We start from the raw sequence: 18,510 nt of genomic DNA on the forward strand, positions 1-18,510 counted from the left end.
ATTGCTGGAAAAGTCTAAAAGCTCTGCCATGTGTTTGCCACTGTCAGAAGCTTGTTCAGCTGCTGCTTTTTGCTTTACATCCCGGAAGTCACAAGATCCTGTTGTTTTCAGAAATCTATTGAAAACAGCTTGCAGATCATGAAGCACACTGCTGCCGTGACTAACGCACCCTATCGTTTTTTAAACAACACATGTATTGTATTTTTTATTTATTTTTTTTCCTCATTTTTTTAATCATGCAACTCATTATCCTGTTTAACGAGGGAATATTTTCACTTCTTCCATTACTGAGCACTTTTTTTTTTACGAAACACACTTTCAGTACTTTGAGTGAAGAGATAGAATGAAACACTGAGTGGGAGGCAATTACCCAGTTTCAGTTCTGTCTGGTCCCTGTTATTTTCTAAGTTAGGAAACTTTTCTAGTGATGGTATACTTGAGTATGTGTATATATGTACGCCGTAGGCCTATATATATGTTGATGTGTAATGCGTATGTATGTATATTTGTTTTTGTTTATTTGGTGTTTCCCTGGGTGCATGCTGTCAGAGGGGAAAGGATGGGAAATATGAAGACACTCAGCGTACTATTAGTGAACGTCCACATACGTGCATGTGTATGTACTATGTGTTTTCACATCAGGATGCGGGACAATTACTTCAGTGCACGAGCGCACCTTTCAACACCATGGAGACAGGAGTAGGCCTCCTGGAGCTGTGCTGAAAAGACTGACCGTCCCTTCAGCCTGACACTGACCGGTTCTGTCAGTAAGAGAGCCGCCAGCGTCACAGCCTTTGACGCTCGCCTATAACTCATAGGTTAGCAACAGCCTTGACAACGACACACTGATTGATTGACGCGCGCGCAGACCAATCAGTGTTGAATTCAGATGTGCGGTGCATTGTTTATCTTTTTATACTGGTGGTGAAAACTGGGATATTTTAGTTTTACAGATTTTCTGTCAGGACTCCCAGCTTGAAACCAGGACAATCCCAGACGAACCAGGACATCTGGTCTCAGTATGGAAGAGTGAAGCTACTGAGTTTTGAGTTATTTAGCAGAGGTGTTATCCTAACAGGGACATGTCCCAGTCCTTGTTGTGACAGCAAAGATATTTGATAAAAATCTGTTTTTAACTTCCTTTCCTTATGTGAATAAGAGTTTTCTGTCAACTTCCTCTGAAGCAATCTGGTACTGGTTTCAGAAATATGAAATATTATATTCATGTTTTTAATTATTTGAGGGCTATTTAAAAACAGAAGGGAAAGACAGAAGCTGGAGTGATGGAATTAAGCTAAAAAAGAAATCACGTATAATGAGGTTTAACATCTGTGTAAAACTACGTAGCATTTTAATTATTCCAACAGCACAGATAGTCTTAGTCTATAGGGGTATAAAAAAAACAAAAAAACAAAGATGAATGAATCGTCAACCTTATGTTTGTTTAAGTACGACTCCAATCAAGTTCTCTTCTCCATGGTAATTTAAGGCTTTTATAAAGGCAAATTCTCACTCCCTAATGCCTGTAGTGCTTATGGGAAAAAAACTCCCCAAACTTTATTCTCCCTTGAAACAGTTTAGTGATCTCTCTGCAGCCGAGTCAATAAATAGGAACACTAACTTCGTTTTTTTTCCCCCTCCGCTCTGCTCCCACAGCTCCCCTCCTCCGTGCACGATCCAATTTCAGGCCGACAGAGGTGATCCTTCCCCGGGACTCATTCAGATGGAGGCCGCTGGGCCGTTTACACAGCGGAGTGAGAATGAGGGATTTCTAATGACGCCGCACTCTGATAGTCTTCCAGTGAAGCCCAAGGCCCCTCGCCAAGGACCTTCCAACTCGACACAACTACTCACCAACCAGTCACATAATTCTGGAGCGTCGGCAGAGCGTGTGGGGCCTCTGAGTCCAGGAAGCCCAGCCGAGTGTTAGCAGATGGAGTCCATGCTGATCTGATTTTTTTTTTCTTCTTCTATTCTTTCTCCCTTTACGCTCAACTCATCTCTGTGAGAAGTCAGACATCTCGTTGTGCCGTGTGTTTATCAAGTCCACTCATTACTACCTTTAATGATTATTTTTGAACATTTTGACCTACAGCCTGATGATTCTCCTGAGGGGCAGCTTCAAAGGAAAACAGGCTTTGCCAGTTTACCAGGTTTTCACATGTTAATGCTAATGTGAACCCTGAATAATGAATGCCGTGTCAAAAATATTAATGATCCCCTTTAATTGAGTAATTAATGGTGAAGCTGTCCTGCCTTATTAAGTAACCTCAAAGCTTTCTAATATTTTTCAGAGAGGTAAAGCGAGGTGGATGTCTCCATTCTGCCAGGTCCAGTGATTAATTTCTTAAAGAAGATCTAGTCCTGCTAGATTTAGCACCCGATTACTCTCTAAATTTTCTTCCAGCAGTTTGCACCTGCAACAATGCTGCATAACCGCAGAAACGTTTAGTTCGTCATTTAAATCATTTTCGCTCTTGTTTTAAAGTTCGTGTGATATTTCCCTCTCTTTTTCTTTCGTGCAACTTTCTTTGTCACAAAGCCGTCCAGTCTTTAAATTAAAGTGAGGCAGAGCAGAAGTGTTCGGTGATTCATTTCAGGACACTGTTCACTTTGATTTATGTTCGGTTTGGTCTCAAAACTAACGCAGATGTAACAGCCATCAAAGTTGTGCTCAGTTTTAAACAATGGACCATGGCGCTGCATTGACAGTGCCTGTCAATGAGACGTCTGATGGATTCTGACACAATTTCTAAAATAATGATCCTTGTTTTTGTTTTTGTGTTTTTATTTTAGTAATATCTTTGAAGAAACGCTGCAATACCCCGGAGAACGCTTGTCAATCAATCATGTGTGTCCAATACTGTGTCTTGGTGTGTCTGCGTCTTTTCTCCTTGGATTTTGTGTTTCTGACGGAGTTTTGTATTTTGTGTTGTTTCATTATTTTGTCTGTTCCATGGTTGTCATCACCACTGTTTCCAGCCACATCAGCTCTTGTTCTTCTCCAGATGGATGCATAGATAGATAGATGCTGTGTTTTCATTACTAATAAGTACTAATTATATTATTCCATTGTATTTTAACTCCAGGAGTTACATTTCATCTCATTTTAATAAATGTGTACATCTGACAGCTGATGCTCAGGTGTCAGATCCTCACATACCTTTCAATCCTTTCATTTCATTTATAAAGTGTTTCAGCTGCAACTTTTCAGCAGTGAGCAGATGTAAACTTTCCTAACTTTTGGTAGTTATTACTTAGAAAAGTCTTTTTGATGATCATTTAACTATTATTAGAGCTGAAATGAATGATTCTTTTTTAATATCAATGAATCTGCCAATTATTTTCACAGATTAACAATTAATTGTTTTGTGTAAAAAAAAAAAAATGTCTTGTAATATTTTCCAGAGCCAAAAGTGACTTATTCAAATGCCTTATTTCGCCCAATCAACAGCCCAAACACAAAAACATTCATGTTACTGTCACACTACAGCAATGTTCCTCAAAGTGGGGTCGAGGGACCCCCGGGAACCCCTTCAAGGACCCCTGGGGGTCATGGGTTTCAAACACTTTCTGTAATAAAACATCTTGAAGCAAAAACCTTATCAGATGAGGATCCTGGCACAAAATGTTGTCAAATGGGGGTCTGTGCTCTCATTTGTGTCAGGGGTCCTAGATGTGAAAAAGTTTGAGAACCACTGCACTAGACGAAGAAAAACAGCAAACCTTCACATTAGAGGAGCTGGAATCAGCGAATGGTCGACATCTTGAAACATTGTCAGAGGAGCTGTAGGTTCAATTTGATCCACTACCTGATTAACTGACCCATTGGTTTTTGCTAGAACTACCATTGTTGTTTGCTTTAAAAGGTAAAGTTGTATGTGTCACTGTAACACATCCAATAAGTCATAGAAACAACAAGCATCACCACATTAAGGCCTTCTTGTCTCGCTGTGTTTACATCAGCAGGAAAAAGCTCTATGCAAAACAGGGCAGCAAAATGTACAGCACGTCAAAGATTATTACTTTAACATGATTTAAATGTTACAAGCATCAGAGGGCACGGTAATGCCACTTTGAACCACATGTCTGATGGTGTCAGCGGACCTGAAGCAGCAGAAAAATGAGAGAGATTAACAAAAAGGTCAGTCCCACAATTCATTTCCCTTAACCTGCATCAATTCTGAAAGTGGTTACACTCCCAGGCTTATTACAGGCGCCGCAGGGGAGGCGGGTGTAAAGTGGCTCCACAAGGCCAGGAACCTCATCCATGTGTCCCTGAATGGGTGTTATGTATTAGAATGCAAGGAATATAAGGAGCACTTGACCTCTATTGTCTCTGTGTTTGGTCACATTTTCCTGTCACAGTCATGGGCCTGAGCTAAACTCCATTTCCTTTAGCATGGCAGTGTGTCAGACACAAATCATAACAGCACAGGCACACAGGAGCACACACTTGCAATGTCACCGCAACGTGGGTTCATCACCCCCATCAAAAAATGCTGCCTTCCTTTCAGGAAGGGAGTAGAGACACGCACACACACGCACACACACACACACAAACACACAGCTACATTTCTGTTTTTTCTTCTGGGCATACAAAGATGTGCATGTCTTAGCAGCGTTCTTCCCTTGACAGTGTGTCTCCTTTGACATTTAACCAAAGCAAAACAAATTCCACTCATGAGTGCGTCTTCAGTGCGCTCACACACAAAAAAAAAGAAAAGAAAAATGTGTAAAACAACACCCAGAATAATCAGAGTGTAGAAAAATCCCCTGATAATAAATAGAAGGAGGATGGATGCAGCAGAACAATGCTTACTCATCCACTGGCTGCTTGGATTGGTGTATGTAAATGAGGCCCTTTTGTCACAAATAATGATGTGGCTTTACACAGTTTATGAGTCAATTTAAAAAGGGGACCATTCTGAAGTTTGACCCAGTGGGAACTGAGTGGTTTTTATTCCTCGTCTGAGCTCTGGTTTTAAAGAAATGGCCTCACTAAACCGCTGTTACTTTTACACGTCTGGGTCCATTTATGTGAACAGTCCCCGTTGTATCATTTCTCCCCCGTGTTAGCAATACTCGACCAGCTCCCTGTCCCCCACCCCCCACCCCGGCCCCCCTTCCTTCTTTCTTCGACACCATATGGGAGACAGATATGCAGCGTGTTTCAGAATGGAAAATTGATTATAAATAGACGATGTGAGGGATCCACGGTAGTGATGGCGGAGAGTGCTCTGTCCACACAAGCTATCAGCTGCCCCGGTGCTGCGCTTTGATGCTGCCCGGTGCATATTCTTATGCTTTGACGCTGGTAAGCCTATATGCCTCAAGAGAGCTCGCCTGGGGGTCAACTAATGGGACCACTGCCATCTTCCCTCTTTGCTTTGGAAAAGAAGCAATTCCTTCTCTCTCTCTCTCTCTTTTTTTTTTTCCTCTTTCTCTTTCCTGAGGACTTGGTTACAATAACTTCAGCTCTCACAAACCCAGATGGGTGACGAACCCGAGCTCTGGCCATGTAAAGACATGGAGAAAAAAGGAGTGTAAGTAACCGGCCGGCGCATTCAGAGCCAACACAAACTGACTCACACCTTGGAATCTTTCAATTTGCCTGTAATAAATTGCAGTAGGAAGCAATTGCATCGCTAAGGTGCTGAGGGGGTTGAAATTTAAACCCATGCAGGGACAGTGGCACGGTCTCAAAGAGAACAGCGCCATATAGTCTTCCCTTTGACTGGTTGAAGGAATGGAAACAACGTACAATTGCTGAATTTCTCTCTCTCTCTCTCTCTCTCACACAGACACACACACACACACACTGAAAACGGCTGAGCACGAAAGCTGAGCAGATATGCCTGTACGTTAATGTGTCAAGTTGCTACAGCGGCTCGCATATTTTCTCACAATAAAAAAAAAAAAAATACAGTTGACAACAGCAGCACCAGTGGCAGCATCTAGTTGGGCAATTAGGGAGGCAACAAAACAGCTTTCAGAGGGAAATATGGAAGTCTTCCTGCAGTATAAAGCAGCCACAGGACGTCCTTACAGTATTATACATGCAGTATATATGTATAGACATATTCTCAGCTAAGTGACTTGGGTCAGTGGATGTGGTAATACAGCCCTAATGCTCTAATGTCTCCTCTCTTTCTGCTGCATTAGTGCCCAGCTGCGTAGTGGTCAGCTCTGTTAGCTCTAACTGCAGGTGGCATCAGTGACATGCATTAGTCGCACCCCCCCACCCCACCCCTCCACTCTGCCCCTGTAACGGTAGAGCAAATGTGAGCTCCCCGGACCCCCAGACGTAACTGGATGAAGGCCGTCGGGATGAGGGCCCCATCCGAGCCACAAGTGGAAAACGCAGGACGAATCTAATACGAGTCCAACCCACAGCGATGTAGACTGTATCAAAACAAGGGGCTCTGAGTACAGATTACTCCGCGCAGTTAATTTGGTCTCGGCTGGGCCTAAACCCGTGTTATTCTGTTACATTCCCTCACGCTCCCTGTTCTCTGCTCCGTCTTGCTCTGGTTCGGTGCTTTTACAAGAGAAAAAGTATTTGCTGACCTCACAAATTACATTCTCTTACAATGATGTGTAGCCTGCGCAGACAGCTGATTTGAAACTAATAATATATCGTCAGTGACATCTTGTTTTCCCGTGGTTTTTTTTACATGATTAAAAAAAAAAACAAACAAAAAAACATCTCAGTGCTAATAAAGGCTTGTTTGGAAAAAAAAAAAAAAAAAAGAGGCAGAGAAACAGAATGAGATTGGCAGAGCCTTGTTTGCTCGCAGAGTGTGTGGGTATCAGATAACGCCGTGCGTGTTTTATTGGGTGACGGACAAATAAAGAATAGCAGAACAACGTGTGGGAAGACAGACACTGGTCTAAAAGCCTCTATTCATCCCTGAGTCATGTTTCACCAGGGCCGCAGTGTCAGGTTGGACCCTAATCTCCTCCAGATGCCCTCACAGGAAAACAACATCTCTTCCCTGCACCGCCACAGAACAAGAACGGCGAACATTGGTCACATAATTGATTTGCTTTTCTGTTATACTTGTTTTGACTCTGTAGTTGTTTTGTATCTACGAGGTCCAAAAGTCTGAGACCACTTCCCCCGTCCGCTTGAATGGGACCCGGCTGTATGTATTTAGCCATGTATGCTCTCTGTTTGGTTTTGTCTATCCTCACTTTCTAGTCTTGATCAAAACAGTATCTCCTTCCATTCATCAGCTGTATTTGTGCGCTCGTCTGTTCCTGCTGGAAGAGAAGAACAAGGGAAATATATGCATAACCCTCCGCTGACATGCCGTCTCGTTTGATGTGGGATTCTCAAACAGATGCCCCGTCTCTCAAACGTTATTGGGGATATTAAAGCGATGCGTGGCTCTGTCTCTCTGACTCCTTAATGGAAACACACATGCACCATCATTTGCAAAAGCCAATTCTATTTCCTGTTTCTGAAGCTAGCTTCACATGTGTCCTCTGTTATTCAGAAAATAAATGAAAAGTGAGATCAGGAGCTGCAGAGTTGACAGGAGGTTACTGGTGCATTCGGCATTCGTTGTAAGTTTGCATATAATGATCATTTTCATCAACTATTAATCTACTGAATAATGTTTCCACTAAACCGTTTAATCTTTTGAATGTCAAGAGATGAAAGTGAAGTCTTCAAATTCTCTGTTTTATGTCCGACAGAATAAGGTATTTAATTTTTAAAACCTCACATTTGAGAAGCTAAAGTCTTTTTGTCTCATGAACCCCTTAAAAGAAGAGTTTGACATTTAGCAAAGGACACTTATTCACTTGCCAAGAGTTAGGTGAAAAGATTCATCTCTTAATATGAAGCTAATGCCTGCAGCCAGGTAGCTTAGCTTAGCATAAACACTGGAAACTGTGAGAGAAAAAATGTGATTACTATGACTACTGTTATTTTTATGTTAAACCAACGAAATATAATAAGTTAATTAGCTACTTGTAGGTGAATTATTTTTACTTTTAGACAGAGCCAGGTTAGCCGTTTCTCCAGCATTTCTGCCAAGCTAACAAACTGCTAGCTGTAGCAAAGCTTATCAGCTCCTGATGTTAGCTTCATGTTTAACAGACAGATAGAGTGGTGTCATCAAACTCTCAGCAAGAAGGTGAGTGTGTGTATCTCCTAAAATGTCAAGCTAATCCTTTAAAGGTCCCATGTTGTATAAAGGTAGATTTCCATGTCTTCTTTGATTATAAAGCAGGTTTAGGTTCTATATTAATACTGTCAAAGTATCAAAGCGCTCAGTCCACAGAGAAACGCAGACAGCCTGTATTCAGAAACTGAGCCTCAAAACAAGCTGTCAGGACTTCTGGAACTTTGTGATGTTACAACAAAGCAGTCAACGCTCCAAGCCCAGCCCACCTGGACCCACCACGTCGGAGGATTCGGTTTCTCTGTGAGTGTTTACAAGAAATTTGCTGAATTTCTATTTTATCACCCAGAAAACCAATCAGAAGAGAGGCTCAGAGCCTTCTGATTGACCTGTTGGTACTAGATCTTTAGAAAGAAGCCTGAGAGAGGAGATGTAAAACTACAATTAGATGATTTTTGGTACTTAAAACTACAAAAGTAACTTTTTATGTATCAATACTTCAAATAAAACAGAGGAAAAGTGTAAAATATATTACCTTTAAGCAACTAATCAATTAAAAAAAAGCAATGGTTGTTTCAGGACTAGTTGATTGATTGCTAACATTAGCGCTGTCCGAACATAGCGCCTGCTTGTACAGACAGACAGACAGACAGACCATTGCCTGTCACAAAGGCTTTAAGTGTTTGAGAGGGGATGTATCTGTCCTTGTAAAACAAAACTGTAAATGAAATTTACAAGTCAATTGCATCTCTGGAGTTGAGTCAAGCTTGTAAACTGTGACGGGGAGGAGGAGGAGGGAGGCAGAAGAAGAAAAGATAAGCAGGCCCTGAATTATCTAGGCCAGTCAAACGGAGGTATGGTCAGGGACGGACGGTGCAGCTCTTGCTTGGGGCCAGGTCTGCGAGAAGGTCATGTGAAAGTGGAATGTGGCCGAGCTGGATGTTTGCCAGAGGCTGTTTTCAGTCAAGAAAGCTTATTTTTCTTAAGACAAAGTGAAAACTGTACGCCACCTGGGAGGGATTATTCCTCCCTGTTCCAATACAGTCCAGGTTATTTGAATAATTGGGTTTTTAAAAATGTGACAATATTTTTGCCGCGTCGCAGAGATCTTAGATGTCTCTTTTTTACCTTTTTTTTTTTTTGACGTTATATTGTTTTGACAAAACTCAACAGACATAATGAGAGACTGGGCTTTGGCATGCTGCATTACTGGACAAACAATTACCCGGCAATTACCGTGACGCTTTTGAGATAGAGGGGAATGCATCACTCAGCAGGCAGCTGACAACATGAGCTAACTCAGCAAGTGACATGCAAAATAGGAAAATAATGGTGTAGAGTGCCAGAAGTGAAGAGCGTCCGTTCAATGCGGAGGCATAAAATAAACAAGACGAAGAAGGCAAGACATAGATGCCTGAAAAAACTAATTTATGTAGACAGGTGAGAGGAACGTATACAAACAAAAAGACACACATCCAAAGAGAAGTGAACATCCACACGCGTATTCACACTCTACAGTGAGGGCGGAGCCTGTGTGATTGAAAGCTGGACAGGTAGAGAAGCCTCCGCCTCCACAGGTGTGTTCAGAAGAGTTTTATTGAGAGTGAATCATGTTATCAGTTCGTATTAAAGCAGCACATATAAACAAAATGATTAAATGTGTTCCCATATGAAAGGATTACTTCATTTCGTGAAATGATGCTGTATTTTTTTTTCATTGTGGGTATGAATGTTTAATAAAGAAAAACTTGAAGGTGAGCAATAACAGGAGGGCCAGGGAGTTGCATGATGTCTGCGTGGTGTTTAGTTTGGAAGAGAAGCATTGTGTTGACGAGACCTTTGATCCAACTCGCGTCTCTGAGTCATACGTTTGGGTGGTGAAAGAACAAAAAAAGTGAGGGGTGATGTCACCACGTCTGGTGAGAGAAAGAGTGAGGAAACCTTGAAACACAGAGAGATAAAAAAAAAATGGGGGATAAGAGAAACAGAGAATATGGGTAAAGACAGGCGCTGGGCTTGAGACAGGCAGCCTAAATCAGATTCTCTGTGTATCCAGATTGGAATCAGATTGCTTTTATCGAGTGTGGATGGCAGCAAACACGTATGAGTCGTACTGTAGGTGGTTTGAAATCTGATTCAAATCAAATTTTAAAATGACTTAGCCATAGCCACTCAAATCAGATTTCAGACTGTCCTTTACGTCACTCGCAGAGCGTAACCCAGAACACATGATGGTGACATCACATCTGGCCATGACTGCCGCACAGCCGTGTAAGAAGTACTCTTAAGATCCCTAAGTAAAAGTACCACGTATAAATATTCAAGTCCTGCTTTGAAAATAGTACAGAAATTTTATCAGCTAAATCTACTTCTTGTAGTTAGTTGTTGTTAATATTTTCCCAAATTCGCTCCTTCTCATGTTCCTCTCGGTTCCTGGGATTTGGTTGATGTTGCTGTGAATGCGTGGTTGTATGTATTTGTAGACAGACTTGTTTTTATTTGCTGTGTGAAATGGCTGATGAACGTCACTTGGCGCAAACTTAGTTATAATAGTAATCGTTGGTGTTGACAACGAGTGGGAGTTTCTTTACTGCTTCGTTTTTCATCAATCTGAAATAACAACATAACCTGAAACCCTGTCACAACTGGATTATTACTTGTAAAATGAATATGCATTTGGCATTCAAAACCACAACGGATATATTATTAACTAACGCATAGTGGCATGGAAATTCAAAAAGAGAGAGTAGACTGTAACAGTTTGAACTCATAGTTTTATTAGGTGGTTTTCTCCACTGTGTACTGAGTAAAGGTAACTGCTAAAAGCTAACTTTATTGATCCAGTGATTTTTAGTGTCTAGGTAAGGTAAGTTTCTGCTGTTTTTTGGCCTTTTTCCACTCCACTCCACTCAGCAGTCTTTGTTGAAGCTGGTAACAACTGATAGACATCTGAAACATGACAAGCAGCTGAGTCTAGCTCCATCGAGGAGTTACATCCCAAATGGGTGAGATCTTAATGTGTAAAACACACACATCAAAGAGCAAAAAGCTGAATATTTTCCCCTTAAATAGTGAAGTACGAGTAGAAATCAAAAGATTGAAATACTCAAGTAAAGTACAGGTACCTTAAGTTTACTTAAATACTTTCTACCACCGTCACTATCACATCATGGCTGCACATATGAACCCTCCTGCACCGCCTCTACAGCTGTGGCGCCACAGTGTGAGAGGACACATCTCCAATCTTCATCTAATCTGCATCGGGCTGTTTTGGTTTCACTCCTGAAAAACGCTCCATGTCGTTACCCTCAAAGACTTAAAGCCGATAGCTTTACGGCGCCCGAACTGCAAAAGCAGCATCGTTTGTAAACGACAACAATGATTTGGGTTTTAAAGATCGACTTTGAGCAGCAAATTGAGTTTTTATGAGGTGTGAGCATAAAATCTAAGATAAGGGTGGGAGATGAGGGTAGAGGTGAGGGCGGGGGTGGTAAGTGTGGCTGAGTTCGAAATGCGTCATCAGCATGAAAAGCCTGCTGAAAGTTCAGTGCGGTTGGAGCAGAAAAACCAAGGAGCAGGGCTCTGTGTTGTGTGCTGTACGCCTGCTGGCAGCCGCTTTCTCTGGCATTCACAGATGCCTTTTTGGACGCTTTCAGAAGGCTCCAAAGCAAACAGGAACGGCCTCGCTTACAGGCCGTAAAACTTGTGGGTCAGCCTCCTCAATCACACACAGCACTGGTCTTGACAAAATGGCAGAAAGGTGTTTACGTTTTGTTCTCAAGCGGATACGAAATATTCAGGTGAATTCAAACTATGATAATACAGAAGTTATATTTAAGATTTTTTTTGAAATCATGCTAAAATTGGAAAATTTCTCCCTTTTTTTTTTTAAACAACAAAACTATGCTGATGCTGCAGCTATTGTGCACATTTTTCCATTTTTCAAAGAGCGATTAATCGTTAATGACAGTGAAATCTTTTGATATATTTGTGGAAACAAAGTCTAAGCTTCAAGCCTCTGGGTGGGCGTTTCCCACGGCAGCTGTTAACTGACATTTGAGAGTCGGTATTGCTAGGAGATGCACTGCCAACCGTTGTACACTAGTGACTGGAGCTCATCATAGCCTACAAACATGGAAACAGCATGATTTCAGTCTCTTTATAACATCATAACATCTTGGAGGAGCCGTTGGGCTGTTAAATGACTTGAAAAGTGGAAATGAGAAAACTACAGTATGTAGCTCCACTCAGAAAGTGGAAGCTAGTCAACCAAGCTTGTTAAAATTAGAAATGATGATTCCCACTACTTTTAGATTTATTTCAACACCTGCCGAGTCATTGGCAGCTCCCACTCACTGCTGTGTTCCTCCACCATTACAGAGAAGAGCAGGGTCTGGCTAGAATTTGCTGTATTTATTTCGTGGGTTCAGATGAAGCCCCCAAAGACCATCGCAGGGCTGTGAGGTGATTGTGACGTGGCGGCCACACTCGATACTGCATCATATCACACACGCACACCGACCCAAGAAGCATTGTGAAGATATGAAATGGTGAATAATTTTTTCTGGACGCAACAAACACTCGAATATGACTTATCTGTCTCAAACAACTGTATGATTTAATAATTCATTTGTGTGCAGACAGCCAACAGGAAATTAGTCTGCCTGCAGAGGTCCCGAACACACATGCTCCACCAGCTTGGCTGGCGTAGGACTGTAGTGCTCAGGCTCTGTGCGTCCAGAAATGTGGAAGCGTAAGCAAACCTGCAGGGAGTTTTTCTGCGCATGTGCTCAGTGAGCAACTTTCATAGGAATGACTGGGAAGCCATCTTTGAACACCGTATCCAGTTATCCTGAAAAGAGGTAAACTCTAAGCTACAGCTAATCCAAAAAGGTATAGGTGTAGGAAATGAAATATTACAAACTATTTTAAGTGCCACACAGATAACGCAGCAATAAAATGAAAGCAACCAAAACAAAAAAATCAAACCCCGTGGAGAACCCTAATGTAGGGGACACTATCATGGCTGAATGATAAATAAGAATAATGTTGTTATAGCGTTTGACTGATAGACTCGTATGTTCTAGTCACGTTTACCATTAATGTTGCTGTAAACTTTACTTTGAAGAAACCCAGTTACGTGCCAGTGTAATAAGGTCATTTGTTATTCACACAATGGATGCAGAGGAGGGCATGTTGTGTTTCTGGGGTTCCTTCATCCCAGTCGGTTTGAATTGCAGGTCTTTTCAGAACATTGATACTGCAGTAATCAGAACTGTGATTTTCCTTTTATACTGCTCTGTAAAGAACAATCAGGTACCTGACTGCTGCTGATTCATTTGGGGAAAGATAAAAAAAAAAAAAAAAACTTTTGTCATTCTGAGGTGGATTTACTGTAATAGCGTGAATGTCAATGTATGTGCCAAAACAGGCTGAGGTATGACAAAAGTAAGTCGTTTCTTCTCCACATATTTAGCTCAGGGCGAGTTTTTTTAAAGGTCAAGGTTGAATTCTGCGGCGAGGCATTTTTATCTTTCCGAGGTCTGTCTCTGTGAATGACAGGTCCCAAATAAACGGGGCACGAATGGTCACAAGTGGAAGATTATGAGTGTTTGATGAAAACAGCTATAGGTGGGATTTATCACGGGCGGTGTCGCTTCGTTTTCTGCTCGACCTCCAGACATGAGGCACTCGTAGTGAGGTCACTGCAGCAGCGTAATGTTTTTCACATAAGTCTTCATGTTATTCTAATCACATATCTACGCCATTGACTATAATCTAATGATTGGACCTCATATATCCAGGTATTATCTTCAGAAAATATACATTCACAACATTCTTTCTAAACTATTGAATTATGTGTTTATTTTAAAGGCAGCAGTAAGAATCCAAGCCCTGCTGGCAGAATATAGCTTGACTTTCAGATGTATATATAGGGTCGTTTTTTATGGACACTTAACTCCAATTAACCTTCATTCTCCTATTTGCCTGTAATCACATTATCCTCTGGTATTTGACTCTATTTTTCTTTCATCCAAGAGAGGCCATGTCCTCCCGCTACATGCCCAGAGAACGGTGCGGTGGTGCAAGAACAAGCTTCTCCTTGTGCTGTATTTCCCAGTTGGCCAGGGAACCAGTCTATGGTCTGCCCTCCCTCTCTCTTTCGGGTCTTTCTCAATGCTCTCCTCATGCTCTCTTTTTAGCTCTCTCCTTCTGCTCCCTCGCTGCATATCTGAGCTCTGCCCCCGGGCCATGTCCAGCGCCAGACAACGTCTGATTCATGCCTTCAGTTGGCTGCTGCGGTCAGCTGACGCTATAGTACAATAAGACTCGGATTGTTGAGGATTGATTCCATATCCTACCAGGACACTGATCAATTCTATTGTACTGTGTGCTAGCCTGAAGAAGAAAGTAATTTAAGAGAACAGTTGAATAATTAAAGGACAGAAATTCTATCAAAAAAGACAGTGTTTTTTATCCCTAACATATCCTATACCATTATATATATATACAGAATATAATATATCCAGACATATCATATTATTCCTACTGTCAAAATAATGTCAAATGATTTTAATTCCTGCTACTAAATGACTTGGAATGGACAGTTTGAAACAGAGCCTTGCCTCTTTCTTCCCTCTGCACTGTACAAAAACACATTCCAGCTGTCAAATATGTTCATTCATGTCCCTCTGTATAAAACCATTTTTGACTACCTGCCTGTCGCCTAAAGCAATTATAGGTGAAAGAGTTTACTTTCAGCACCTCAACCCCTGCACTCCAGAAGGTGCATGTTGAGCTGTCAGCTGTACTGACACATTAGTGACATATTTTCAGAGCTGATGCCTGAAATTTGTAGTTGAGTTTGAAAGATTTTGAAATGTCACCTCACGCTGGCTCTACTCCACCACAGCTATCTGAAAGCTATAGTTACCTGTAACTTTATAGATTAGCATTCCGTATGCAGGGTTAGGGTTTCGTCTCACAAAGGAGTGCTGTGACTTTCCATGTCATTTAATCTAACAATAATTCCTTTAATTAATCAATTATTTCAAGTATTACATACACGATTTGCGGTCTTCAAATGTCTTGTTCTATCTGAGCAACAGTCCAATAAAACAAATGTAATTAATTTACAATCATATAAAACTGGAAAGCAGCAGTTTGACATTCTGCTTGAAAAACGGCGACTAACTGCAAATAGAATAGAAGTAAAAATAGCTCCACCTCCGCCAGCTGCAACATTAAGGTGCTGCTTATGTATTGATCCATCAGTAATACTTACTTAATAATAATGTATAAAAAACATATTGACAGGGGCCGTTCTACCCTCATAACAAGTGCCTTTACTGTCAATACTTTGAGTCCATTTAGCTACGTACTTTCACTTCAGTGACACTTTGAATACAGGAGCTGTAGTGGGAGGATTTTCACATCGCTGTGTTGCTACTTTTAAGTAAGCAAAGGTTGTGTGACACTGCTCTTTAGTAAATGTAAAAATCACAAAGCTACCAGCTACAATAGGATGAGTGCACAGTACACACCTCCTACCAGACTGAGTCAGTGTAGCACCTTAAAGCCTCATGTTGCCACAGCGACAGCATGAGAGCTAGTTAGCAAGTGAGAAAAGAAGTCAAAAAATGCAGTTAGAAGTGATGGATAAATGGTTTGAATTGTTAGTTAAGGCAGGAAAAACGTCTGAAAGCTAAAAGTAATGGAAAAACAGTTGGAACATCCAGCTCCTGCCACTCCAAATGGTAACTGAAAACTTAACTAAACCAACTACAACTATTGAAAAACAGTATTTAAAACATATTTTATGTTTCATATAATGCTTTTTATCCACTTTAAATCAATTGAGATAAATATATGTGGAATATGGGTGGGGCCGACTGGTGTGATATAGCTCTGAGCTTTGACTTGTTTTCTGTTTGATGACTATGTATGTACATAAATAATAATAATACACATCATGGATCATTTTGGAAAAGAAGTCTATTAAAGGTCCTATATAGCATAAAGGTAGATGTCCATGTCTTCTTTGATTATAAAGCAGGTCTAGGTTGTATATTAATACTGTGAAAGTATCAAAGCCTCAGTCCACAGAGAAATGCACACAGCCTGTATTCACAAACTGAGCCTTAAAACCAGCCATCAAGACTTCTATAACTTTGTGACGTCACAACAAAGCAGTCACCACCCACAGCCATGCCCCAAGCCCCGCCCACCCAGACCCACTGTCCAACCTTTCAGGATTTGGTTTCTCTGACTGAAATCTGCTATATTTTTTATTTGATCACCAGTCACCACCACCAGAGAAAGCCAGTCAGCCTCTGAGCCTCCTCTCTTCTGATTGGCTCATTGACCTGTTCACTAACTCAGAAGCCTGAGAGAGATGTAAAACCACACTGAGATGGTTTTTGGTCCTTAAAACCACAAATATATCTTTTCATGGATCAACACTTCAAATAAAACACAGGCAAAGTGTAAATAGGACCTTGTTTTCCAAGCAGTAGTTGATGCTGGGAAAGCTACAGCAAATACCCATGACACCTCTGTAAAATACAGAATAACTGTATTCATTAGGATAATTGAATGTTGGGTTGTATGTTGATGTATGATGTGCTGTTATTCTCCAGAAGTTGTAATGTTTACTCATTAATCAGATCCATTGGCAGTCATGGTCTGGGATTTGGTGTGCTGGTCAGCGGTGTGTTAAATAAAACCCGTGAATGAAGCAGCTTTTTAAATTGAGTGCATTCAGGGCAGCTTTCCCTGGCAAAAAATAAATAATAAATAATAATAATAATAAAAAACAAAAAGGTTTTTGATCATAGAGATGTCATTATTTCCCAGGAAGCGTAGTGTGTTTACCTGTGAGGAGCAATGGAGCACTTCACACCCATTTAAATAATGAGACCATTGCAAAAGATGCGAGAGATAATTGTTACTGTTTCACCTCAGACATTTTTAAAGTTATTGCTGGCAACACTCACAATTATTTTAAATTACTTTCTGCTAGGAGAGGAAGAGCAGGTGGCAGACTCCAGAATGTAAACCTTACACTGTTCTGAATTTTTAAAACAGTCCCTGAGAGAGAGGATGTGAATGCGCTCTTTTATTATGCTTTAAAAAAAAAAAAAAAAAAAATGTGTACTCAACCTTTTATTTAGTGTCTCCTGTAGGGCACCCATTAAAATCATCAACCCTGTTTAAAAGTTTGCTTCAGAGGGATTTGTCACCCCAGAGGTTGACAAGACAAGAGCGCGAGGTCACGGAGAGACACAACGAACAACAGGCAGTGAACTAGAAAGAAACATGGCAGCCATGAATAATGCATGGATGAAAGGTTTATCTAATGGCACTCTTGAAAGTTTTAAAAGTTCATGTCTACTTCCTGCTGGAGATGCTCTTGGCTAAAAAGCTCCTTTCTCCAACCTAGTGCAGTCATCCTCCCAACTCAGCTTGAGAGAGACAGGGATTGGTTTAATTATGTTTGCAGTGATTAAGCATCTTAGTGGTGCTCATCACAATATGAGCCATGAATCACAATCAGTCTGAGATGTGACATTCAGAGTAAGGTTTTCTTTTTTCTTTTTCTGTTAGTAACACTTAACACCAGCCCCAAAGCACACAGGCAGGCACACACACACACACACACGCACACGCACACGCACACGGACTCTGGAAGACAATTTAAAGGGGGACACTTACTGTCTTTGGACACTTGGTGGTCATGGCAGGGTCAGAGAAGAGGAGAGAGTCAGAGAGAGTGGAGAGCACGACCTCGCTGCATTACACTCACATCTCAGCCCGGCTCCCAGACACGAGGACGAGACCAACGGGGCTCGTTAACTTGAAAGCGCGGATGGAGGTCGGCGGGCTCGCTGGAGTGTGTCAAGAGGAAGCTGCAGGCACCAGTCGCTCAGGCCGCGGAGAGACAGACAAAAGCAGAGAGAGAATTCAAAGACGCCAGCAGTTTCTCCTTCCTCTTCCTCCTCGCTTTCTCTGGTGTAACTTAACCCCCCCGAGGAGCCCCGGCGAGCAGACACACAGAACCAGTTCCAGACCTGTCCTGCACCAGCGGCTGCCTCTCCCCCTTCTGTCTCCGTTTTCTCTCCTCTCTCTGTTTTTTGGTATCATTTAACTCTTGATTCCCGTGGCCACGGCGATGAGCTCACCGCGGGCTCAGGTTTCAGCGCCTTTACTGGAATGCGAGGGCAGCCGCGCAGAGAGAGGCAGAGGTGCTGGGGAGGTCAAAGGCTACTGGGGTAGTGTGGAGGAACGGGAGGAGAGAGCGGTGTCTGTCATCTGGGGGGAGTTCCAGTAGAGGGATATCTGAGGGGCCTGGAGTGCCGAGAACAAAACAGGAGTT

At 41.7% G+C, this 18,510-nt stretch overlaps 1 protein-coding gene across 1 annotated transcript in view; it reads right to left on the bottom strand.

Moving 5' to 3' along the window:
- The window catches only part of flrt2 (fibronectin leucine rich transmembrane protein 2), a 43,638-nt gene extending 25,420 nt beyond the window's left edge, over positions 1–18,218 (bottom strand). The window contains exon 1 of the mRNA XM_087180368.1: positions 17,850–18,218. The gene's annotated coding sequence lies outside the window, so the exon portion shown is untranslated. The remainder of the gene's footprint in view (positions 1–17,849) is intronic.
- Between the last annotated feature and the right edge of the window lie 292 nt (positions 18,219–18,510).

Source organism: Seriola lalandi, unplaced genomic scaffold (assembly GCF_002814215.2).
Source record: "Seriola lalandi dorsalis isolate HSWRI2012SDOR001 ecotype SW California unplaced genomic scaffold, Sedor1 jcf7180002054901, whole genome shotgun sequence".
NCBI classification, from domain to species: Eukaryota; Metazoa; Chordata; class Actinopteri; order Carangiformes; family Carangidae; genus Seriola; species Seriola lalandi.